This window comes from Lemur catta, chromosome 15 (assembly GCF_020740605.2).
Source record: "Lemur catta isolate mLemCat1 chromosome 15, mLemCat1.pri, whole genome shotgun sequence".
Classification (NCBI taxonomy): domain Eukaryota; kingdom Metazoa; phylum Chordata; class Mammalia; order Primates; family Lemuridae; genus Lemur; species Lemur catta.
The window spans coordinates 37,736,233-37,763,115 of record NC_059142.1 but is presented as its reverse complement, the minus strand read 5'-3'; the positions used below and the strand labels follow the sequence as shown (position 1 = coordinate 37,763,115).

Sequence of the window (26,883 nt, the reverse complement as noted above, 5' to 3'; positions counted from 1 at the left end):
GTTCCTCACATTCAAAAGGTGGCTGGAGGCGCGCAACCTGCGGCGCTCGGCGGAGAGCGTCCTTTAAAGCCGCCGCCAGCCAGCGCCGCTGTAACCCCGCGCACCGGCAGGTCCCCGGCTCCTGCCCCTTTCTTTCAATCTGCGCCGACGCGGCTGCCGGATCCCGGGGACTCCCCGCGCCAGGAATCTCCCGCCAGCTGCGCGCCGTCCCGGCGACAGCAGGAGCACGTGGAGCGGCCGGGTAGCCACAGTGGCAGCTCCAGCCCAGCCCGGCGGCGACATGGAAGGTGAGCCTCCTGCCCGCTTCTTTTCTAAGGGGTCTTTGAGAAGCTCGATCGATGCACGCAACAGAAAGAGTTTCTTCTGAATCTCGGTTTTGCTTCTATTTATTTCTTTTGTCAAAAGTAAATAGGTATTTCAGAGGGAAAAGGGTGTCATACAGCCCTCATTTGCTCTCCCCCCGCCCTTTGTAAAGTGATAACTTCTCCGCAATTTTATTTCTTGGGGGTTGTCAGACATGAGGGGTCAACCCTAAATCTGCAGAGGAAGAGCACTTAGGGGCATCCCTGAAATGGCAGCATACCTGGGGTGGAATAACTAATCTTTTGGATGTTTTTTTTTTTTTCTTTGGTCCATGCTCTCAAGTGTCCTTTGGAATTAGGCTAATCAAAGTGACTGTTTTGAACGAAAGGTGACTGCTTTTTTCTTGTAAGAGTAAATGCTGTCATATGGGAAAGGTAAACTTTAAAGTGGTTGAGACTTGCAATTCCCTTGGAACTCGATCTTCTAATGAGCCTTCTTTACCAAAGGCAAAAATCAGTGTCACATTAAAAGTTTTATTTCAATTAATTTTGAAAGTCGTAAAACTATCCTTGCTTCTCAAACATTTTCAGTATGTACTTCCTTGGGATAACTAAAATTCCACAATGCGATTGTAAACTCTTCAATAGTCTTCTCAACAAGTGTGTCTAAAACCTTGAAAATGGCAGATGTGTCATAAATGTAGGGGAGGTGGTGGCATTTAGAAAAATGAGAAATTTGTGAGAAAAGCATTTGTTCTATTAAAAAATGAGATACTGACACCTAACTAATTACCATGCTAATTTGATAAATACTGTGAAGATTGTGGATATAATAATCTCTTCATAATAAGTGAAGAGATTAGGATCTCTCATTGACAATGAACCTTCATCTTTGGCAGCTTTTTAGTTCTAGAGTATATGAAATTATTAAATATTATGAAAAACTCTTTACGGTTTAATTTTTTTGAATTATCAGGGTTTTAAAAAACTTAAAAATTTTGCACTTGGAACATTTAAAAAATGGTTTATGAAGTGTAATTTTTAACACGTAAAGGTTTCATTGGCCAGGAACAGGAAAAAGAAGTTAGGCTGCTGTATACTATGGGAAAAATAATTTTTAAAAAAAGTTCTCTTGCCTTAATTTTTACAAATGATTAATTTAATTTTATGAAGTTATAAATCAATTCTCCAACACTATTTTTTCCATATCATTTATCAAGAGTAATGTACAGAATGGTGTAAATCCATAGCAGTGTCTCTCTGTAAATGTTAATACTACCGAATTCACTTTATGTGAAATAAAGAAACTAAATAGCATATTTTAGGGTATTGGTGTCCTAACAAAGACTTTTAAATAAGCCTGGATGAAGACTCCCTGAAGAGGGAAGGAATGAAAACTTGTGTAGAATTTAATTCAGAATTTATAAACTAAAGAACATGAGATTACTGTAGGCAAAAAGAAGAAGAAGAAGAAGAAGAAGAAGAAGAAGAAGAAGAAGAAGAAGAAGAAGAAGAAGAAAAGACAATATAGAGTATGCTTAATACAAAACTTAAATATTTAAATCAAGAAATAAAAAATAAAAGATGTGAGTTTGGGTATTCTAATGTCAAGTCCTTCAGGACAGAGTATTTGATGTAGTAACATATCTGGTTTCCTATAACCACCCAAGATTGACTAATGTAGCTCATGTTTTTGATATTTAAAATAAAGTATTTTTATATCAGCCTGATATTTTGGTCTCAATCTAGAATAGAGATTTGACCTATGGTGTATACCTCTCTTGGCAATGTAAGAAACTAGAAAACTTTATGGAATACCTAAAGTTTTATTTTCTGCCTTATTTGGGAGTCAAATGAATATACTGCCGTTTATTGTGAAATGTAAGAATGTATCATTAGTCATTCCTTCAGCATATAAAATCATTTTTAAAATTCATTTATCATTTAATTCATCAACAGACATTTATTGAGACTTTCTATGTGTGAAGATGTCAGATGTAATCAGCTTTTGAAATGGAAATCTTGTCATGTAAAAATGAAGAGTTAACGCATATAATAAATCAGAAGCTATAACTTCATTCTTTTCTCACAGTCTATGACCTTAAATATTTTTGATCTAAAGGCTCTTTATGAATTGCTAAATATTATTATTTTTTAAAAGGTCCAGACTGAGATAAAATGAATTTTATTATTTGTGCTGTAACTAACATCTCTCCTGTCCGATATGGTTGGGAAATGAGGTGGTTCACAAATATGAATTTCATAGATAATGGCAGGTTTCTCATTGAATATAAAACCTTTTTATTTTAACAATATTGGATAGAGATCTTTGTAAGTGTATTTACTACACAGCCCACTGCTTGATAAACAAGGTACACAAGAGATAACTTTATCTTGGTGACTCTGGGTCACTGTTCTGATCATCAAGCAATGTATTGTTGTGTAGTATATTCTCACAGGGATTCTGAATGCCCCTACACCAAATAATCCCAGAATATTGTATAATTTTTGTCTCCTTGATGTCAGCTTCTGTTTCTCACTATATGGATTTTGTGGTAGCCATATTTTTATTTTCGGGTCCCTTTGCATATTCTGCATGGTGGAGATTAACAGAGAGAGAGAGAGAGCCTCCAGGTGGTGGAGTTTACTTGCCCTCCATTATGAGGATATGGAGGACAAAATGGGAAAGTTTTAAGGAAGAAAAGCCACAGAAAGGCCATGAGGTCTCGGTAGAACATAAGTTTTCAAAATTCCTATTTTTGCTTCCTATAATCCAATATACTATTTCGCACTTTCATGTCTTTGCTAACATTTTCACCCCATTCCCTACCTGATTATCCCTACTCATCTTTCAAGACTTTGTTCAGACATCACCATTATGAGGGCTCTAGGGGTGACCTCTTTCTGATGACCTCCAATAAGTGCCTTCTGGTGATCACCTCTCCCTAGTTCCTAAGCTCCCTCCATGTAGGCTAAGGGCCTTTTCTTTCTGCGTATGCTTCTACCACATTGTATTAAAAATATTTATTGATTTAGGTGTTTATTCCTCTTCTGGTCTTAGTTTCTGGAGGGCAGAGACTATATCTTATTTTTGTATGCTCAGTGCCAGGGACAGTTCCTGGTTCATAGAAGGCCCTTAGAATTTGTTGCATTCTATTAAGAAAACAATGCTGAAAAGTAATTTTTGTTATGTTTACTATAATGCATTTTATTAAATAATTTTTGTAATTAGGAAATTGGTGATAATAATTCTTTGATAAAACTCAGTAATTTTTTAAGTACTTAAATTGTATAACTGAAAAACAAAGCTTAGAAAACAAAAATGTTATTGAATATTCCTTGCTAGACTATCACTTAAAGCCAAATCTTACGTATTAAATTCACATAAGCAGAGGTCCAGATCACATATTAATTAGTCCACTAAAATATGCATCAAATATGAGCAGAAGTTTGTCTTCTCATCAGTAAGGTATAGATGGTGCCATAAAATTAGCATGAACTTTTCCAGTGATACTTTTAAAATACATTGTTATAAACTTTTCATTCATATATAAATGTATATACTTACATTTATTTAGGACTAAAAGATTATTGGTAGGTCTTTTGTCAGACATCCAATGTTAATCGGCTTCCATCTCAAGCTGTAGTTTCTAGACTATGTGTGAAAAGAACTGAATGATTATCATAGAAACCTGCCAGTAGTAGGTGCTCAGTTAATGTTTTTTGTGTCCCAAAGATTCATTAATTATTGTGAAAAGAGACCCTAAACATTACAGGGCCATAGAGTTCACTCGCTGTATACCCTTTATTAAATATAAATCTCTATTAACTGGTACATTTATAATAATTAGGATTTAAAATCAGAGGGATGACCACAAGGCTTTTTGGGTCACTAAAAAAAAGGATGAAATAATGAGATAATAATTGTAATATAGTTCTATGATTTGTGTAGATTATTTGAAAACTGACATATGTATAACTTTATTATTATTACTATATAATCCATCAAAACACTTTAAACCTTAATGATTCTGAGATCATTTTTTCGGCCTAATGGAAATCTGCTTTTTGCATCCAAGATTAAAAGATTTTTTAATTAAAATGTTATTTTTTAAAAAAATTAATAGTCAAAAGTGCTATAGACTAAATCAAAATAATATGGAGTTGATACCATATTATATTGGATATGTGTCCCATCCAGGAACTACTTAAAAACTAAGTGTTTAGTAATGGATATGAAATAATAAAATGCATTTATGGGACAATACTCTTTACTCATTGTCAGTACTTCAAAATAAGCTTACTGCTTGATATTTTATAACAATAGAATTGGCAACATATCACAAATTGTACTTATAATGGGTATTCTCAGGCATATCAGGTTATTTGTGGGTTTATAAAGGAGACTTTTAAGGTAAGAGAAATAGAAAACATTTCAATAGCATCATTGATGAAATAATACAAAACTATATTTTCTACTCTTAATTCTTAATTATCTAAGGATTATTTAGCTAGGTTTCTTGCTTATTTTGGTCATCGATACACCAATAGCCCCTTCTGGACTATTGTTGATTTCTGAAGTGTAGGGATCTCTTTATCACCAGTGATAACTAGTACCCAGCCTAGTCTCCGTCACATAGTAGGACTGCAGACATATTTATTAAATAAATTAGTGAGTGAGTTGCTTGTGTGTTTGGTCATCTGACTGTTGATCTTTTATGGTAAAGAGAAGAAGGAAGACAGTGACATTGAAACTGGTTAATTTTGCTGGTTGATTTGTCAAAGATGCCGTTAAAGGTTGAGTAGAAGAGATTGAGGTGTTCGCTAAATCCAAGGGGATGAATGCTACCATTTTTTTCTAAACCAATATTGGCTCTGCTCTAGAAAAAATGATATTAGTGCCTTCTAACTTTGGGCTTTGTTTAAAAATTTTGATACATTCTGTATTTCAGTGAAGCACTATAATTTCCACAATAAACCATTTCCTCACAACGAATGTTTCAATTCTTAAAGTAGTTGAGAATAATTTATATCACTTAATTTGAGTTCTCTATCACAACAATATCAGTTCGTTTGAGAAGTGATGTTTATTTGAGAGACTATTAACTTAACAATATTTGATACATCAGAACAATTTCCTGTAATACTTGTCATATAGACTCTGTGGGTATGAGAAAATGATCACTCTCACCAATCTATAAATTTTTTTATAGATTTGGATTTATAACATAGCTGATGGACAATAGCTCCTGTCTAAAAACTGGAAGCTACTAATTTTATAATATTTTAACAACTTATCATTTTTGTCATCATTTGTCTCTATCTCTGTAGTTAAAAAAATCACTTGACCTCAACTTCTAGCGCTCATTAATAATTGTTTTCTATGCTTGCATACAGTGTAAAGTGTAGATCTACAAATGTGCCTCAGGGACCAACTTGATTTAAGTTCCATTTGAATTTCACACAGAATTCCAAATTTTAATGCACTGAAGACTATCAATGTGTAAATTTATTGTCTGACCTCAAAATAAGACTTTTTTGCCAACTCTGAAAATATTAAAACTTTATATTAATATACGTGGCTTGAGTAAAATTGTGGTTCTGCACTGGTCTTTTCTCTCCTGTGCATGTTTGCTCATGTAAAATTATTTAAGTAAGAATATTACTAACTGTCCTATTCCCTGTACTTAATTAACTGCCTGGAAAGGCTCAGGCTCAGGGGCTTGGGATGTGCTTTTGTCACATGGTATAGCAATAACCTGCTCACTAACAACGACATGTAACTTGTTACATTGTGATTATATATTAATTATAAAAATGTTAAATGCTTACTATAAGATTAGGGTACTTGTCTGATTTTTATGTTCAGAACTAAAGAATATGAATGTTGAATATTTTTAGTGATTCAACTTTGAAACAAAGATTACTTACCATCCTTTTTCAAGTTTCTGGGAATAGTTTAATGAAAAACTATTCTGAAATAATAAGGTGAAGCACTTGAAAGTGGTAATAGTTTTTTATATGTATGCATCTTGAAGTTTTTCCATATTGGCAAATAAGACAAAATACAGAAATAATTTGCATGTTGAAGTTAATTGGTAAAGCTATAATTTTCAATTCATAGCTTTATGTTTCTACTTTTTATTTGTTAAAACAACCTTCTTGTTCTCATTTTTTACTTTTTAGTAATTATTATGTATTTGAAATTATTATACTTGTACATTACCAAGATACCCTTTTACTGGTTTTATATATGGTAATCCATATAAGATTTCATTTGAAAAAATGAAATAACTCTTTTTAAAAGTTTTAAAAACTACTGATATAGAAGCAGATGCCTTCCTACTAAATAGTTTCTGGAACTAGTATTGTCTAAAATTTAGCAAGTTCTGTAGAAATTATTACTGTCTGAAATTAAACCTATGGTCCATAAGGCTAAATGACTTCCTCATAACCTAGAGCTTCCTAATTCCATTCTGGCTACCATGGATGTTATGATATACCTTTCAAACGGAGAAACAGATGGCCCATTAGCCTACAAGAAACATTTGTCGGCCGGGCGTGGTGGCTTACGCCTGTAATCCTAGCACTCTGGGAGGCTGAGGCGGGCGGATCGCTCAAGCTCAGGAGTTTGAGACCAGCCTGAGCAAGAGCGAGACCCAGTCTCTGCTAAAAATAGAAACAAATTATCTGGCCAACTAAAAATATATATAGAAAAAATTAGCCGGGCATGGTGGCGCATGCCTGTAGTCCCAGCTACTCAGAAGGCTGAGGCAGTAGGATTGCTTAAGTCCAGGAGTCTGACGTTGCTGTGAGCTAGGCTGATGCCACAGCACCCTAGCCCGGGCAACAGAGCAAGACTCTGTCTCAAAAAACAAAAACAAAAATTCCTAGCTCAAATCTGAAATAGTAGGGCTAGAAGACCAGCGTGCACAAACAAGCACATAGCTTCTAAGTGTGCCAAGCCAACAGCATAGTGTGCACGTATCAATAAAAGGAATGTGGAGGTTCTCAAAGGACTGCGTAGTTATCTATTGCAAACATCAATAATCTAATGTGGATCTACTTGCTCCAGACCTAAACAACTAGAAAATTTTTATGGATAATCTAATTTGGGGAGGGAGGTACAATCTATATAATAGGACAAATAACAATTGAATAAGTTGATACTGGGAATTCATATAATGCTTATAGATCTTACAGCTACTACTCTATACAGTGATGCTGGTGATTGCATGATGACCTTGGGATATTTCACTTTAGCCACGCAGGTCAGAAAGAATTTAGGATTGGACACAAAAACAAGACAAAAACTTATTTTTAGCATTAGGAACACCCTTTTATACTAAAATCTCATGTGTGATCAGATGCAGATATGGTGTTCCAAATGACAGAGGAGGAAGGGAGCAAGAGACTACTGCTAGGCCTGTCTTCTTCCAGCCATAGATCAGCACCTGCAGCAGCTCTCCGGAACCTCCCCCTGGATTTCCATAGAACACATTTTCAAAACTGCTGATTCAGGGTGTTACATATTTTTTTCTACTGGTAACCTTTCATCTGCTTCTTTTAATCTATTTTGGGGATTGCTGCCAGAATGATCTTCCTGAAACATCAAGTTACTCCCCTACTCAAAAACCATTTAAATTATTTCTTAGTTGGGCATTTAAGATACTCCATAATGTAGCTTCAATATACCTTTCCAGTGGTATTCTCTGTCCTCTAATGTTGTTACTCTGGACTGCTTTAGTGTTCCCTGAACACACATCACTTTTCCTGACTTCTCATTTTTTCTAATGCTATTCTTCCAACTCAGCAACCCCAAAAATGAACTAATTCTCTCTCCAACCCAAACCAACTTTCCCTGACTTCCTGGCACTGTTAATAGCATCACAGTCACGCCAATTGAAACCCTCACTCATCCATAGTGGTCCATTCCAAATGCCATCACCTTTAGGAAACCATCCCTTATTCTAGATGGAATCTCTCCCTTTTCTTTCTTCTTTTTTTTTTTTTTTTTTGAGACAGAGTCTCACTCTGTTGCCCAGGCTACAGTGTCGTGGGGTCAGCCTAGCTCACAGCAACCTCAAACTCCTGAGCTCAAGCAATCCTATTGCCTCAGCCTCCCAATGCCACCATGCCTGGTTAATTTCTTCTATATATTTTTCAGTTGTCTAGCTAGTTTCTTTGTATTTTTTTAGTAGAGATGGGGTCTGGCTCTTGCTCAGGCTGGTCTCGAACTCCTAAGCTCAAATGATCTGCCCGTCTCAGCCTCCCAGAGTGCTAGGATTACAGGTGTGAGCCACCACGCCCAGCCCTCTCCCTTTCCTGAAACTTAGTGATATTTAGTGTCTGTCTCATGACTTCTAAGGTTCAAACTTCATTTTATGTTTAAATATGAAGTATTTTTGGATGGTTTTAGTACACTCTAAATTGTCTAGGATTGTAACTACCATATGCATTGAAGGAGGATGATTTTTTGTTTAGTTCATTGGCAAGACTCTTACCATTATTGAGGCAACCTGTATCCTTTTGCATTTAGCTGTTGCATGTATGGTGATTCCACAAATACATCTGCCTACTTTATTATTCTGTCTTCTAGAATAATTGTGCTGGTGCATTTACATGGTGAAATATGGGTTATTTTATTATCATTACTTTTCATTGATTTAACTTTTTCATTACAGTTGGGAATTTATTTTTTAAAAAAACTATGGGGATATGTTATATGTAATTTTACAGTGGTAAAAGAGGCATTATGAAATATTTTTTCTGAAAGAGGACACTAGGTCTTGATAAGGTTCAAACCACTATTCTAGATAAACAGGAATTTACTATACTAAAAGAGACCAGCCATAGCTTAAATAAGATAATGTGTATGATACCACCCTGCATAATACTAGACACAAAGTTAGGATCCAGCAAACATTCAGCTTAGTTTACAAATCATTTACAAGGGTTCTTCAGATTCTTGCCAATTTAAGTATGGACTGTGGACCAGCAATATCAGCATCGTATGGGAGTTGTTACAAATGCAGAATCTCTGGCTAGACTTGGTGAATCAGAATCCTCATTTTAACAAGATCCCCAGGGAATACTTGTGCCCATTAAAGTTTGACGAGCATTGCCCACACTTTGAACAATATCAACGAAACCTGTCACCACTCTGATAGCACATGTTGCATCAGTGGTGGATCATCTTCATATATGTATTTAGCATATATTTTTTGTTGGTTAAGTGCTGATTTTAAAAGATAGTTGAACAATGAACGTTTTACAGCATTTAATTTTGACTAATCTTGTCATACAATATTTATTTCACAATATAATTCAAAAGTCAGAAATTTTCATCCTTCATTCAAAAAATATTTATCGAATGCCTGTTATGTGCCATGTTTGCAAAATATTGACAATACAGTGGTGAACAAGACAGACAAACTTTGGCCCTCATGGAATTTAGTCAAGTAAGGAAGACAGACCAAAAAACAAGTAATAACAACTGAAATAATTAAAATTATGCCAAGTTATTATGAAGGAAATACAAAGAGTGCTAATATGGAGAATTATGGAAGGGTCAAGGTCAGGGATCTCTCCTTTAAAGAAGAGGTCTGGCTAGAGATAGGAATTTGGCCATTTTCAGAACATAGGTGATATTTAAAGCCAACGGAATGAATGAGATCACCGAAACAGAATGTATTGAGAGAGGAAAGCTCAGGACAGAGCCCTGAAAAATACCTCATTTGGCCAGGTAAGGGAAGAGAAGCCAGCAAAGGAGAAAGACAGCCAGACAGGAGGAAAACCAGCAGAATGTGGTGTAACGGAATCCAAGAAAGGAGGATATTTCATTGAAGGAGTGAGCAGTCGTCTATGTTGAATGTGGCTGAGAAATCAAGCAAGATAAGGACAAAAAGTGTGAATTGGTTTTGGCGACATAAAACTTACTAGTGTCCTTGACAAAAGTGGTTTCTGTGGAGTGGTGGGGATGGAAACCAAAGTGGTTAAAGCAGGAATGGGAACAACGGAAGTAAAAACGTTGATAACAGACCGTTTTTTTCCAGAAGTTTAGCTATGAGGTGAAGAAGAGAAATCAGTGAGGCTGCTGCTGGAGAAAAATGTAGATTAAGAGAGATTTTTTTGTTTGTTTTCCAAAGATGAGTGACATTTACACTATCTGTAGCTAAAGTTTACTGGGAAAAAAAAGAAGACCAAAATTGAAACTAATTTTGAAATCCCAGTTCCCAGGGAAGTTTGAGGAATTAGCTATCACTGAAAATAGCTTCATATTTAGTTGGCACATGGCATGTAAATCAATTTACTCACCGTGAGAATTTTTGAGCTATATGGAGCCCATTCAGTCAATGGTTGGTATAGATATGTATATATTTTTTTAGATAGGGTCTCGCTCTGTCACCCAGGCTGGAATGCAGTGGCCTAAACATATCTCACTATAACCTTGAACTCTTGGGCTCAAGCGATCCTTCCACCTTGGTCCCTTGGTCTCCCAAAGTGCTGGGATTATAAGCATGAGCCACCATGTCTGGCTGGTATAAATATAATTTATAAAGGTTCTATAACAGAATCCTGAGAAACCCTTGAAGTTCAAAGTTTTTTCAAAAGTGGGAAGATGCTGCTATAATTGCATTTCTGAATTTTAGTCTTAGATATTTGGGGATGTTTGAGTGTTCAATGGATTTTTTTAAATTAAGGAATAACATACACAATAAAGTGCACATCTTTATATATAGCTTTATTATCATTTTTTTAACCTATGATACAAACTTCCAGATCAAGATGCGGAACATTTGCATCACCTCAGAAAGTTTCCTTGTGTTATTATCTCCCTTTGACCCAAGTTGAAAACTATTCAGACTTCTATCGTCATGGATTACTTTTCCCTTTCTTGAATTCCATATAAATTAATTATACAGTATTATGCTTTTATTGTGTCTGGCTTCTTTTCCTTTACCCATTTTTGGGATCCATCCATGTTGTTATTATTAATAGTTCATTTCCTTTTATTATTGAATAGTATGAATATACCACAATTTATTCATTATGCCATTGATGGACATTTGATTGTTTCTAATGTTTGGCTATATTATGAACATTCTTAAGCATGTCTCTTTGCTGGACATATACATATTTATATCTCTTAAATATATATGTAGGACTAGCATTTCTGGGTCATCAGATAGGTGTATGTTTAGCTTTGACACATACTGTGAAAGTTTCCAAAGTGGTTGGGCCAGTTTACCCTCCCACTAGTGATGTCTAAGAGTTCCACTTGCTCTATATCTTGTCAACATTTGCTATTATCAATCTTTTTAATTTTAGCTATTCTTGTGGGTGTGTAGTGGTATTTTATTGTGGCTGTAATTTGCAATTTTCTGTTGAGTAATAATGTTGAGTACTTTTTGTTATGTTTATTGGCCATTTGGATATCCTCTTCCCTGAAGTACCTAAAGTCTTCTGATCATTTGGATTTTTTGAATTGGGTTATGTTTTTTCTTATTGAATTTTTAGGCATCTTTTATATTTTGGATATGTGTACTTTGTCAGATGTGTATTCCAAATATTTTCTCCCAGTCTATAACTTATTTTTCTTAATCTATTTGATCAAATAGAATTTTAATTTTAATGAAGACTAATTTATCAATATTTTTCCTTTTGTGATTAAGTGCTCCTTATGCCCTGTTTAAGAAATCTTTAGCTACTCTAAGGCCATGAAAATATTCTACTGTGTTTTCCTCTAGAAACTATGTTTTCCTCTAGAAACTATGTTTTCCTCTAGAAGTTTGATTGTTTTAACTTTGATATATAGGTCTATTATGACTTGAAATTAATGATGCTATTTTTGGCCCCAGTTATTTTATAGAAAAAGCTAGGCATTTTATAGTTATGAAATAAAAGTCTTAATTTGAATATGTTAGAGTCAATCATTTTAGCACAAGCATTTTTTTAAAAGTAACAATGACATGAAATACTCCTTCTTTCTTTTCTCTCTACATTTTCATTTGGTAGCATGTGATATACAAGGTAAAATAGAAACATATATTTTTTTCTCTACAACTTGGTCAGGATAGGTCAGGATAACTGACCTTTCAAGGAGAGTTAATACTAGACCTTGAATTTGTTGTTTTTTGTTTTTGTTTTTGTTTTGAGACAGAGACTCGCTCTGCTCCCCTGGCTAGAGTGCCGTGGCATCAGCCTAGCTCACAGCAACCTCAAACTCCTGGGCTCAAGCGATCCTCCTGCCTCAGCCTACCAAGTAGCTGGGACTACAGGCACGTGCCACCATGCCCGGCTAATTTCTCTCTATATATATTTTTAGCTGTCCATATAATTTATTTCTGTTTTTAGTAGAGACGGGGGGGGGGTGGGGGGGGGGGTCTCACTCTTGCTCAGGCTGGTCTCAAAATCCTGAGCTCAAAGGATCCACCTGCCTCGGCCACCCAGAGTGCTAGGATTACAGGCGTGAGCCACCGCACCCAGCCTGAATTTGTTGTTTTAGCTACAATTGTCAGCAATTCACCTGTGCCTCATGGTCTATAATTTCCTTGTTAAACACTTAATCTAGAGGAGAAAATGGAATACTTTATTTAAAAAATAGGATAGGGTAGGGTAGGAAGAACTAGAATAGTAAGGTGGGCTGTGTTTGATCTGGTGTACTTAGACAAGTAGTCTTGATACTTCTTAACCTTTACCTTAGTCCAAGGAAGTTGGGAAAGAGGTATTTCATGATTGGAGGGATTACTCTCACTGTAAGGCATGTCTTTGCTTTTTAAATCTTTCTTTCCCCTCAATCAACAATAATACACAGTTGAGGTGTTTGAAATTAATTGGATCTAAAATCTCTTCTAGTTCTGGCCTTCTAAGATCTATAATCTATACAGGAAGGCATTTAAAAACATGATTTAAATTCTCTGAAACAGCAATGAAACTCAAGAGATGAATCTTGCTTCTTTTACTGTGTCACTGACATTGTGCCCTTGGGCAATTACTTGACTTTTACATTTTTTGTCATTTTTTGTGTCTTCGATCTTGTCTATACAATGGGGAAAATAAATGCCATTGTACCTAATTATCTTCCAGAAATGTGATGAGGTAGAAAGGAATCTCTTTGCACTATTAGGCTGAATGTTTGTTGCCACATTTTTTGAGGACCACAGGCAAACAAAAACAGATTTAGAAGAAAGCTCTCACCATGGTCAGGGAACTCAGCGGTAACATCTGAGCAATAACTTATCCTTTATGTTCCCGGAAAGCTGAACTAGGGGCTGAAATGGGCATTTCAGGAAATTTGAGTTCCACTACATTTAAGGAGGAATGCTTTGTAACCACTAGAGTTTTTCTGAAATGAGAGGGAATAACTTCTGTGTTATTGGAAGTATCGAAGCAGCAGCTATACCACCACCCAATGAAGGCATATTAGAGGACAGTCAAGCATCAGGTGGCAGGAGAAGGAGGGGTAAGCTTGTTAGGATAACCATTTCAATCCTAACATTCTAATTTCACTGGTTACAGGAATCGTTTTCATTCTACAGAACTGTTTTTGTAATGGTAGAATTCCAGGAATGATTGTATGTGGTGGTGATAAAGAGAAATGGTAAGGGATTTTTCAGAAGTGATAGCTAACACATCTCTGCCACATTTATTGTCCCAAGTGTTAATGTTGCAATTATGAAAACATTCTTGTAGTCACTGCCTCAATTTCCAAAGCAGTTAAAAAGTAAAAATGGGCATTTCAGATAAGAGAAACTAATTTTTTTAAAGGCAGGAGGATAAGGGAGTCAGTTTACTATTATGAAGATAGAAAGGAATATCAACATTTAGAGACATTTCTGGCAGCTGTCAGGCACCAGAACTGCTGGCAGCTGGCAAACTCAGAACAGGATTCTTTCTGAGACTTGACATTTTGTTTTCCTTTAGTGCCTGCATTTCCTACTGGGAAAATAGACCATGGAGTGGAAATCCGATCTCTAAAACTAAGAGGAAAATTTTGCTAGCTAGTATTCTTAATTGAACGATAATTATTTAATAGTACAATATTAGAAATGAAGGCAAATTTATAACCCATTTGAATTAAAAACATGTTGACATATTTTTTTGCTAATGTAAATATTTGGTTTTGTTCATAAATAATTTATATTAGAGCTAAGAGGTAAACCATTCACATATGGATTTTGATGAAATATTAATTAACCAGACTCCGGCCATTTCACAGTTTATATTTTATTTGTAGTCTGCACCTTTTCATTTGGCAGCATATGAACTGCTAGACTATCTGAGAAACACCTTGGTATCTTAACAAAAATTCTAACTGGTGAAATTTTTTTTTGCACGGCATCTCTGCCAATGAAAAGAGAATCTGAAGGGATAAAAACAATTTGAAATTGTCATCTCTCCGTAAGCGTGTGATGAAGGCTCGTTTTCCATACTGGTAGAAAACAATTTGAGATTGCTAGTATAGCTATGAATAACCATCAATGGTAGAGTGGTGTGGAAAGCTACAAAAGAAATAACCTTTAACTTTTACAGTCCGATGTATTTGTCAGCTATCTCAGTAATAGAATAGTTATGTCCTTTAGAAGATTTGTTATTTAAGGGATACGATGTTAATGGAATACACTTACGATTTGATTAAACCTTAAAACATATCAGGAGATGGATTATTTAGTTGTGGGAAGGGCAGAAGTGCAAAGATATGAAAGAGTGTTTGTTAACTAAGGTTTTCTGCTAGAGTACAGCTGTGGCTTTTAAATGAGATAAGAAAATGGTTTTATCTAATGATACTAAAAAATCCTGATGAAAACATGATGCTAAATATATATTTGTACACATACCTGTAAGTACAGTTTAAAATATTTTATCTGGATGTTTGGCATCATGTGGTGGGGTATTTTTGCCCTCTGAAAAGTCACATTAATTTTTTCAATCAGTGAAATTTGTAAAGTGTTTTGTATGAAAGGTGCTGTCTAAATGCTTAATTTCACTGATTACTGCATTAATTAAAACCACAGCTTTTTCCTGAAATTCCAGTTGCAGGGTTTTGGAAGTAATGACTGAAAATGATCATTGTTACACTGCTTCTGGTATAATTTTTTTAAAATTTTTAGTTGATATTTAAGTTTTATACATGGTTTGATTTTCTTCTTTTCTCCTGATCCAGACAGAGGGTTTTTGTTTTGTTTTGTTTTGTTTTGTTTTTACTTTCTAGTTTCTAATTTATTTTACTTCATTTTGAAATTCATATTATTTTTGACAGATCATAATTGCATATGTTTATGGGATACAATATGATGTTTTGATATATGTATATTAGCTAATTCACATATCCATCACCTCACTTACTTATCTTTTTTTGTGGTGAGACATTTGAAATTTGCTGTCTTAGCACTTTTAAAATATATAATACATTATTATTAACTATAGTCACCTTGCTGTGCAGTAGATTTCAAAAACTTATTCCTCATGTCTAACTGAAACTTTGTACCTTTTGACCAACATCTCCCCATGTCCCCCACCCCCAACCCCTGACAACTGTCATTCTACTCTTTCCTTCCATGAGTTTGACTTTTTTAGATTCCACACATATAAGTGAGACTATACAGTATTTGTCTTTCTGTGCCTGGCTTATTTCACCTAACATATCTTCCAGGTTCATCCATGTTGTCAAAAATGACAGAATTTCCTTCTTTTTAAAGGCTGAATAGTATTCCGTTGTGTATAGATACTACGTTTTCCTTATCCATTCATCCACTGATGGACACTTAAGTTGATTCCATGTCTTGGCTATTATGAATAGTGCTGCACTGATCCAAAGTTTTTAATGTTTAAATAGCTTCCCAGTGGTATCCTAAGCAGCACTGAGAGGGTATAGACTCTAAAGTAGTGCTGTGCAATAGAACTTTGTGTGACAATGAAAATATTCTTAAAATGCACTGTACAATATGGTAGCCACTAGCCACTAGCCACATGTTCTGTTGAGTGCTTGGAATGTGGCTAGTGTAACTGAGAAAGCAATTTTTATATTTTAATTAATTTAAATTTAAACAAATAGCCACATGTGGCTAGTGCCTACTGTATTGGATAGTACTATGTTAGCACTGGTAATAGACCCAGAACAGGGCTCCCCAAACCTTTTCTGTAAAGGACCAGATAGTGAATGTTTTAGGCTTTGCGTGGCATGTAGTCTCTGTTGCAACCCCTCAACTCTGCTGTTGTACAAAATTAGCCAAAAACAGTACTTAATTGAGTGTTCCAATAAAAGTTTATTGATGGACACTGAAATTTTAATTTCGTAAAGTTTTCAAGTATTATCAAATAATATGCCTCTGATTTTTTCCTCAATCATTTAAAAATGTAAAAAAACAAGTTGCTGCGAATGACGTTATTTCATTCCTTTTTATTGCGGGCACACTGAGAGCCCTGACTTCAGCGTTATAGTGTATCCATGTAACAGAAACTCTTGCACCCCTTTAATATTTTGAAATTTAAAAAAAGAAAAAAAAATGTAAAAACCATTCTTAGTTCACAGGCCATACAAAAACAGGCAGTGAGCTGTAGTTTGCTGAACCTTGATCAAGAGTATTCATAGGGATCAACGATAGGGATGTAAGAATCCACACGTTTATTCAACAAATACTTATTGAGTGTCCATCTTGAGTGGGCACTGATTTGGGGCTGAAGACACAGCATACAAAACAGACAACATCCCTGTTCTCACAGAGCTTACATTCTGGTGGGGAGAGACAGATAAAAATAAAATGAAAGATGGTGATAATGAAGAAATTTTAGGAAGAAAAACAAAGCAAGGTAAGAGCAAAGAGTGATAATGGAAGATGACATTTTATATAGGATAATTAGGTAAAGCTTACTTGATAAGGTAACATTTAAGAAGTCACCTGAATGAAGAGAAGTAAGCCAAGTGGCTTCTGCGGGAGGAGCATGCTTTACCCGTTCAAGTAACGGGAGAGATGGAGAAAATTGATGAGGTAAATATTTCAACAAAATTAACCCACTCCAAGATTCTTCCATCATTTTCATCTCATATGTATGAACATCAGCACAGGAAACTGTGTATCTTCCTCCCTTCCTTCCTCCCTTCCCTCCTTCCTGCTTTCCCTTTTTTTTTTTTGACAAGGTCTCACTCTGTCTCCTGGGCTAGAGTGCAGTAGCATCATCATAGCTCACTGCAACCTCAAAATCTTGGGCTCAAGTGATCTTCCTGCCTCAGCCTCCTGAGTGGTTGGGACTACAGGCATATGCCACCACACCTGGCTGATTTTTTTCCCTATTTTTGTAGAGATGGGGTCTTGCTATGTTGCTCAGGCTGGTCTGGAATTCCCGGCCTCAAGCAATCCTCCTGCCTCAGCCTCTCAAAGTGCTGGGAATACAGACGTGAACTACTGTGCCGAGCCTGGGAAACTATATTTCTATCAAAGGCAATATAGGCACCCTTCCTACTTAGCTTTCTAGAGAACATTCTTTTGGAAAATATTTTAAAGCTATGTTGACTGCCTACACATTAAAAACACCCTATCAAATGAAAACTTTTTATGGGTTTTTGCTTGGGGGGGGGAAGTGTAAAGAAATTACAAAATGATTAATTAAAAACTAAAAAGTTTTTTCTGCATTTAGAAATACTGAGCAAGCTGGAAATTCCTTCACCATCAATCCACTATTACCTTTGAATGGGCTTCATGTTCTTATAAAGATCTTTAAATTTATGGGGAAAATGTATTTTAATCTGTGTTATCCTTGTGTTTTAAGTATCAGTCATGTGGCCTGACTATAGATGGTTTTAATGTCTCTTTTAGGTTATGAATGAATGCTAAGGTAGTCAGAATCGCTGTCTTCCTTTAGGAGCTATACAAAGTTACTTCTGGTGTTATTTAAGGTAAACAGAGGGTACTCGAAAAAATATTGGGAGCTATTTAAATGTCACTGTCAGAGGGTTTTGAAGGTTCAGGGGACCAGGACTTTTTGCCTTTAGTTCACCAAATCAAAAGCCACCTTGATGTGTAGTCACTAAAAGATGTTCCCACATAAAGGTTACTCATGTGAAACCTTTGAGCTAGTTTTCTTTCTTTGTTTTTTTTCCTGTTAAGAATCCTTTCAGTGTGCAGTTAAAAGTTTCAGTTAGCAGTTTTCTTCAACTTAAAAAAAAAACACTATTAAACTTACAGAAAAGTTGCAATACAATCAAAAAATTATTTTTTTCCACAGATTTTCAGAGTAAGGTGCTGACATAATGCCCTATAACTCTCAAATACTTTAGTGTGTATGTTCTACTTTCTCCTATATAACCACAGTATAACCATCAAAACCATGAAATTGACATTGATATATTACTGCCCTTTAATCCTCAGACCCCATCCAGGTTTCTCCGTCCTGTTCTTTACTTCGGGAGATTTCAGTTCAGAATCACACATTGCATTTAGTTGTCACGTCTCTTCATTTGCCTTCAGTCTGGAACAGTTCCTCAGTCTTTCAAATCATGGACATTTTTGAGGATTGCAAACCAGTTGCTTTGTGAACTATCCCTCAGTTAGAGTCTGTTTCCTCATTGACTCAGGTTGTGCATATTTGGCAGGAATATCACAGAAGTGGTGCTGTGTTCTTGTCACTATCAGGCAGCACATAATTTTAATTTGTCTCGTTACTGATGTGATCACACGTAACTTTGCTCAGTGACAGTGGTGTCAAACAGGCTGCTCCACTGTACAGGAACTCTTTCACCTTTATAATTAATAAGTATTTTTGGAGATAAGCGCTTTGCAACTATATGCATATCGTATTTGTCATCTGGCTTTCAATTTATTCACTTACTGATTAATAAGAATGGACTCATAATATCTGGTTTTTTTCCAATGGGTTATAATCTAATACTAACATTATTTATTTATTTATTTATTTTGAGACTGAGTCTTGCTTTTGTTGCCTGGGCTAGAGTGAGTGCTGTGGCGTCAGCCTAGCTCACAGCAACCTCAAACTCCTGGGCTTAAGCAATCCTACTGCCTCAGCCTCCCGAGAAGCTGGGACTATAGACATGCACCACCATGCCCAGCTAATTTTTTCTATATATATTTTAGTTGGCCAGATAATTTCTTTCTATTTTTAGTAGAGACGGTGTCTCACTCTTGCTCAGGCTGGTCTCGAACTCCTGACCTCGAGTGATCCACCCGCCTCGGCCTCCCAGAGTGCTAGGATTACAGGCGTGAGCCACCGCGCCCGGCGTATCATTATTATTTTGATGCTCTCTCATCCCAGATTTGGCCAGAGGAAACCCTTTCAAGATGACTTCTATATCCTGTTTGGAGACAGGGTCTTATTCTGTTGCCCAGGCTGGAGGATAGTGGCAGAATCATAGCTTTCTGCACCAGCCTGAGCAAGAGCAAGACACTGGCTCTACAAAAAAAGTACAAAAATCAGCCAGGCATGGTGGCATGTGCCTGTAGTTCCAGCTACTTGGGAGGCTGAGGCAGGAGGATCATTTGAGCCCAGGAGTTTGAGGTTGCAGTGAGCTATGCTGACACCCACTGCACTCTAGCCAGGGCAACAGAGTGAGTCCCTGTCTCAAAACAAACAAACAAACAAAAAACCTTTAACAAATTAGGAATAGAAAGACACTTCTTGGGCTTTATGGAAAACCTACAGTTAAAATCATAATTTATGACAAAATATTGAACATTTTCCTTCTAAGATTGGGAACAAGGCAAGGATGTCCACTCTCATCCCTTCTATTCCATTGTACTAGCAATTCCAGCTGTACAGTAAAGCAAGAGAAGAAACTGAAGTCATAAAAATTGGAAAGGAAGACATGAAATCATCTTATTTTGCAGATGAAATGATTACTTACATTGAAAATCTTAAGGAATATACCAAACAACTACTAAAATTAATAAGTAAGATCTCAGTATACAAGGTCAATATGCAAAAATCAATTACATCTTTATATACTAGCTATAAACAATTAATAATTTAACTTTCACTTATAATGTCATCATAAAACATATAATATTTAGAAATAAATTTAACAAAAAACATGTAAGACCTGTATATCAAAACTGCAAAACATTGCTGAGGGAACCTGAAGAAGACCTAAATAAGTGGAGAGAAGTATCATGTTCATGGATTGAAAAACTCATTGGTAAGACTCAAACTGATCAATGCAATTCCAGTCATAATCCCCTGCGGGTTTTAAAAAATAAATAAACAGTCTTATTCTAAAATTTATATGAAAATTCAAAGGATCTAAAGTAGCCAAAAAGACATTGAAAAGAAGAACAAAGTTGAGGGTGTATACCACCTGAGTTCACAGCTGTCCTATAAAGCATCAAGACATTATGGTACTGATGTAATGATACACAGTATATCACTGGAGCAGAATAAAGAACTAAAAAATAAACCTGTACTCTTTAAGTCATTTGATTTTTGACAAAGGCACCAAAGCAATCCAAAGGAAAAAGAAAAGTCTTTTCAACACATGGTGCTGGAACAACTGCATATCCATATGGAAAATAATGAAGCTCAAATTCCACCTCACACTTAGAAGAAGAAAATTTACTCAATATGGATCACAGAGTGAAACATAAAAGCCAAAACTATGAAACTTACAGAAGAAAATGAGAGAATATCATCACAAATTGGGAATGATGAAGTTTTCTTGAGTAAGAAACAAAGCAGTATCCATTTAAAAATTGATACAGTAAATTTCAAAATTTAAAACTTCTGGATATCAAGACACTATTAAATAAAGAAAACGAATAAGCAAGTCACAGAGTAGAAGAAGATATTACCAAAATATATATCTGACAAAGGATTGATATTGGCAATCTATAAAGAACTCTTAAAACGATAAAAATACACGCAAACTAATAAAAATGAGCAAAAAGCCTTCAACAAGGATGATAATACCCCCATTTAATCATGAAAAAAACAAATCTCAGTTGAGGGACAAAATACCTGACCAGTACTCCTCAAAATTGTCAAGGTCATCAAAACAAGGAAAGTCTCCCAACCAAGAGGAGCCTAATGAGATGTGGTGGCTGAATGTGATGGGAGATCCTGGATGGCATCCTGCAACCAAAAAAGGACATCAGATGAAAACTAAGGAAATCTGAATACTTAGTAATAATGTATCAATATTTTTTCATTAATTATAACAAATGTGCAATACCTATATGTTAATAATAGGGTAAATTGGGTGTGGGGTGTATAGGAACTCTCTGTACTATCTTTGTAATTTTTAAAATTTGTAAATTTAAAACTATTCTAAAATTTAAAAGTTTATTATTAAAAAAGAAATATCATAGTAGTTTTATTCCTAATAGCCAAAACTGGGAACAGTCTGGGTGTCCATCGACAGAAGAATGGATAAACTGGGATAGCCATAGCCATACGCTGGAATACTACCAAGCAATAAAAAAGAATGGACAACTGATAAACACCACAGAATGGATGTATTTCAAAATATTATGTTGAGTGAAAGAAGCCTCAGGCAAAAGAGTTTATACCATATGTCCGTGTGATTCCATTTTTATAAAGTTCTAAAATAGGCTAAACTCATCTATGGTGGAAAGAAACCAAAATAGTAGTTGTCTCTGGAGTATGTGGGTGGGGCTTGACTAGGAAGAGACGTGAGGGAACTTTTCTGGGATCGTGGTGATGTTCTGTATCTTGACAGGGGTTTGCATTACACAAGAATATGCATTTTTTTAAACTCACTGAATGGTACACTTAAGATCTGTGCTTTCACAGTATGTAAATGTTACCTTAAAAAATCTTATAAACACATATTGAATTCTAGTTAATAATATGCATGTGGAAGTGTTAGGAGTGAAGTATACCATTTTCTGCAACTTATTTTGAAATGCATCAAAAAATTAAGATGGATTGATGGATGGATTGAGTGATTAATAGAGTGATTAATAGGTAGGAAAAGTATGTGATAAAGCAAAAATGCAAAATGTTAATTGTAGACTCTGGTGGGTATTGGGTGTTCACTGTGCAGTTCTTTTAACTTTTTATATGTTTGAGAATGTTCACAATAAAATATTGAGGGGGGAAGAATAAATGGTATCTGAAATTCTGTCTAATAGGACCCAGTTTTTGCTTATTATTCGTGGTATAGGTATTCATAGATCTCTGACAGAATGTTCTTAGAGTAGCATTGCTGCATCAATAATTTCTTTCATCCTCCTTGAGACGCTTTCAGAAGGAGTATAGAGGAAGATTAGTCCTGCTCTGAAAGAGGAATTTTGCTAAGTTTTCCAAAATGATATCCTTATTAAATTTGGAATGCTCAAATCTGTAGAAATGTACCCTAAGTAGCTAATATTCATAACCTCTTTCTTTTCAGATATACAACCAAATGTAGACCTGAAAAGCACTCAGGAGCAGTCTGTGCCCACAGGTAACATGAGCTCTTTCCTCTCTATAAATATACCTTTACTAAAAATACCAAAAAAAGAAACATGCTTATTCTGATTGTATTAAAAATGCTATGGAAATGTGTTTATTTAAAATGTGGTTGTCTCTTGCTGATTAAAAAAAAAGCTTACCCAATTTAGATCATGTAAGTTCTTTAGCATCATAGGGCCAAACCATGTTCTACCTAATGTTGATCACTGGGTTTTTTTCTTTTTTTAATTTTTCAACTGATTGGTTTGGATAAAGACAGTTTTTGTCAAATAATAGAGTAGCTTGTATCTGAATGACTTGTGCTATTTGCTCTAGAAAAGTGATCAGCAAACTGTTCTGTAAAGAGCCAGCTAGTAAATATTTTAGACTTTGCAGGCCACGTATGGTCTCTGTTGCATGTTCTTCTTTGTATTTTTTATAACCCTTTAAAAATTTTAAAACTATTTCTACCTCCTGGGCCCCTACAGAAACAGGCTATGGTCAGACTTGGCCCTCAGGCCATAGTTTGCTGACTCGTTCTCTAGAATATATAGTACACATTTAAAATAATTTTATTTCCTAAAAATAACTCCTATATTTTCTTCATTAACTCACTTTGTTTGAATCAAAACTTATGTTATATTACAAAATTTATCGCTTGAGTGCCTTTTTATGTTACTGTGAATTGTAACCTCATATTTTAATTGAATTTGAACCTCATATTAATTGTTCAGGTGTGCACTATATTTTAGTCATTTCAGGCTTGAGAAAAGTGGACCATTGTTTAGATCGGTATCTTAGAGTTCGTAGTATATGCATTATAATATGCAGAAATTAGAAACTTTAGATATTCATAAATCAAAAAATGGGTCCATGGTGAGCACATTTACAAGACCTCTTACTGATGGATTTTATGAAACGTGTTTCCTTTTCAGTCCTGCATTCCAGCAAATGTCCTGTTCCATGTGTTCCGTCATGGCTGCTGCTGAAAGGAATGTCCCTGCAGGGTTCCTAGTCACCTCCCCTACTTCAGTCCCGCTTAAATGCTCCAGTATTCAGTGTCTTTGACTATTTCTTGCATTAATAGGTACTCAGTAAATATTTTATTGAGTACTGGGAAGGAGTTAGATAGAAAATCGGTGAATTTTCAGTTCATTTCTTCTGCTATCATTTTTTGTTAAGCTACTAAGCTTATATGTGAGAATAATTCCAGCTACATTGTTCCTTTTTTTCTTACTTCCAGTATTATCGGTACTTATTATACAAAATTATATTTTCCTTAAACTTGATTTTTAACAAGTTTGCTGTTTATTTAAGCATGCTTTTATTATATGTGCTCTCTTTCACTTATAAACTCCCTTAACACTTTGTATTTCTCTTAAGCCCTTGTCTGAGTCTACCTTGCATTATAATTGTGGGCTTCTCTTAAGTATATCTGCAAAGTCTGGGCTCCTTGAGGACAGGCATAATGACTTATTCATGTCTGTAGCCTTGTCAGCATTTAGTAAACATTCAAAGAAATAAAGTAACTTGGGGTCCAATATGTTTTCCACAGAATCACAGTTATAATGTGAACAGAAGGGGAGAATAGAATTTGGCATACAGAAGCTTACGGCCTTCCTCTTAGGAGAGCATCTTTCCCAAATTTGGTCATGCCAGTGTTTTGGGGCCCAATATTTCTTATTATCACATATTAATACTTCTTGGTCATAAATAGCAGTGGTATCCTGCTGAATATCATGAGCTATAACCAATGGAGAGGGAATTTTTGTCCAGAAGGAACATGAGTGCATTTTATTACTACAATTCAGATGAGAGTTGTATGTAAGAAAGTTGTATACAATGGAAGGGTGTATGAACCCTGGGCATATTTCTGAACTTCAAGAGTTTTCATATATATCCCTTTTGGGTATATGTGAAGGGGGATACTGTCTGTCACTAAGCGGTTATGTGAGGCTGAAAACTAAATGGGGGTCTACTTAATACATATTTATAAAAATCCTTTAAAGTTGATTGCAGGCCATATGTGGTGGCTCATGCCCATAATCCTAGCACTCTGGGAGGCCGAGGCAGGAGGATTGCTTGAGGGCAGGAGTTCAAGACCAGCCTGAGCAAGAGTGAGACCCTGTCTCTACTAAAAATAGAAAAAAAAAATTAGCCAGGCAACCAAAATTGGAAAACTTAACCCAGCACAGTGGTGCATGCCTGTAGTCCCAGCTACTGGGGAGGCTGAAGCAGAAGAGTGCTTGAGCCCAGGAGTTTGAGGTTGCTGTGAGCTAGGCTGACACCATGGCACTCTAGCCTGGGCAACAGAGCAAGACTCTGTCTCAAAACAAACAAACAAACAAACAAACTTGACTGCATACTTAAAACTCTTTTTGTCTTTTAGAAAGTCCAACAGTTTTGAATGACTACAATTTAACCAAACCTCATGAAATAGAAAATGTGGACAGTGCAGAAGGCCCAACCAATGAAGATGAAGACATGGGAGGTGAGCCATAGTGTACGGACCAGGCACTGATGGTCACAGATATGGTTAAGGCTAAAAATGAAGCAGAAATCTGCTATCCAAAGAAAACTTGCATTTGTGGATCTGGGTTTAGTTAGGAGTGATTAAGTTTCGTTCATTTCACAAATATTTTCATTTCATAGTTACAGGATATCAGCACATTTTGACAATTTAAGCTGATCATTTAGTGTTCAAGTTATATTAATTTCATTTAAAAAATAATGTTTATTTTACTCTTTTGTATTATAAAAGTAATGCATGTTTATCATAGAAGTTTGGGGTCTTTTCTAACACCACAAACCAATTCTCCAATTGTCCAGACAATAACTAGGTGTCCAACAATTCAATTCAATTACTCTGATACTAACTCCCAATGTTAGGGCAGACCCCACAGGTTAGGGGCTCAGTTACACAATACTGCCCCCAGTTCAGACACCGGTCTCAAGTATACCAGGTCCCCAGGTTACCTGCACTTCTATTTGACTTGGCTACAAAGTTAGGGGTTCCCACAACCATCCCTCAGGTCAATAATTTGCTAGGGTGACTCACAGAACTTGTTATATAACCCATTTATTTATTCCTTTACACTCAGCTACTATTCCTCCTTCTCTCTATTTATACCAAACTTTGTAAGGAACATTAGGTTTGGCCACTGTGCTGGTCAAGATTGCAAACAGCAACTCTAGCAAGTACCTCTCCCTCAGTCCACTCCCATAATACATGTAAGATAGGGTTACATAGGTACCAAACTAATGGCTGTTTCTACCGCTAGGCAATATAGCTGCATTTACTGTTAACCCCAATTTTGCCAGATGGGGTAAAGGCACAACCTGCCTAATCAGGCCTGTAGGAATTCTGACATAAAGGTTTAAAGCTATAGTTATAGTTTCTTGCTCAGGAATCATCTCTATTTCTAGCACATACAGTTGCAGCCCTGGTCCTGCAACCACTGCATCTGGCAAGAAAGAGAAGGTTAAAGTGATGTGTAGAAGGAAAAGAAGGGTGGTCATCATAGTAGTGTCCTCTTCCTTGGGAAGAATTGTACAGTCATACCAGCATCCTCCCCCACCCTCTCCTCCCTAGATTTGCCAGAAGCACAGAGGAATCTACCTAGCGGGGACATTCCCTTAGGTCACGTGGAGTGTGAGCACACACTGGTCAAAATGTGTAAACCAGCCCGACGTGCCTGTGCTTCACCCTGTTTTAGACAACTAATGTTTCAATAGTCTGCTGCAATTCTCTATCAAACTATGACTCTGAGGAGGATATCTGTTTGCCCATTGTTTGACGTTATGGGCTGCAAATAGTGTTCCTTGGTCTGAAGAAATGTGACTTGGCATCCACATTGGTGCAGTATCTTCTGTCCTGGTTCTTTCATGCTACTCTGACCATTTGCATCTCCCACCAGGTAGGCAAAGCCCGGTGCACAGTCAGTGTTTCTTCTTGTCAAAACCCATTTGTAGCCCCCAGGGCATTGCTTTGGTTTCTTAGTGCAATCCACTTGCCAGCGATGTACAGGGCCTCTCCCGTCTGCCCCACCTCGCACCCGGGAATCTTCCCCATAGCCATCTGCAGTCTCTGTCTCTCTTGTTGGCAGACAGATGTTTTGTTGACATTTTGTGCCTCAGAGGGTGTGAGAGGATTATATCCAAATTCAGCCCTTCTTCTGCA

The 26,883-nt window shown here is 36.1% G+C and overlaps 1 long non-coding RNA gene across 1 annotated transcript; it reads left to right on the top strand.

Annotated features, from left to right (window-relative positions):
• On the top strand, window positions 1-25,295 carry LOC123620844. Its single transcript, XR_006728967.1, has 3 exons — window positions 1-287; window positions 22,663-22,716; window positions 25,093-25,295. It is a non-coding gene; the product is annotated as an uncharacterized LOC123620844 (long non-coding RNA).
• Window positions 25,296-26,883: the final 1,588 nt, after the last annotated feature.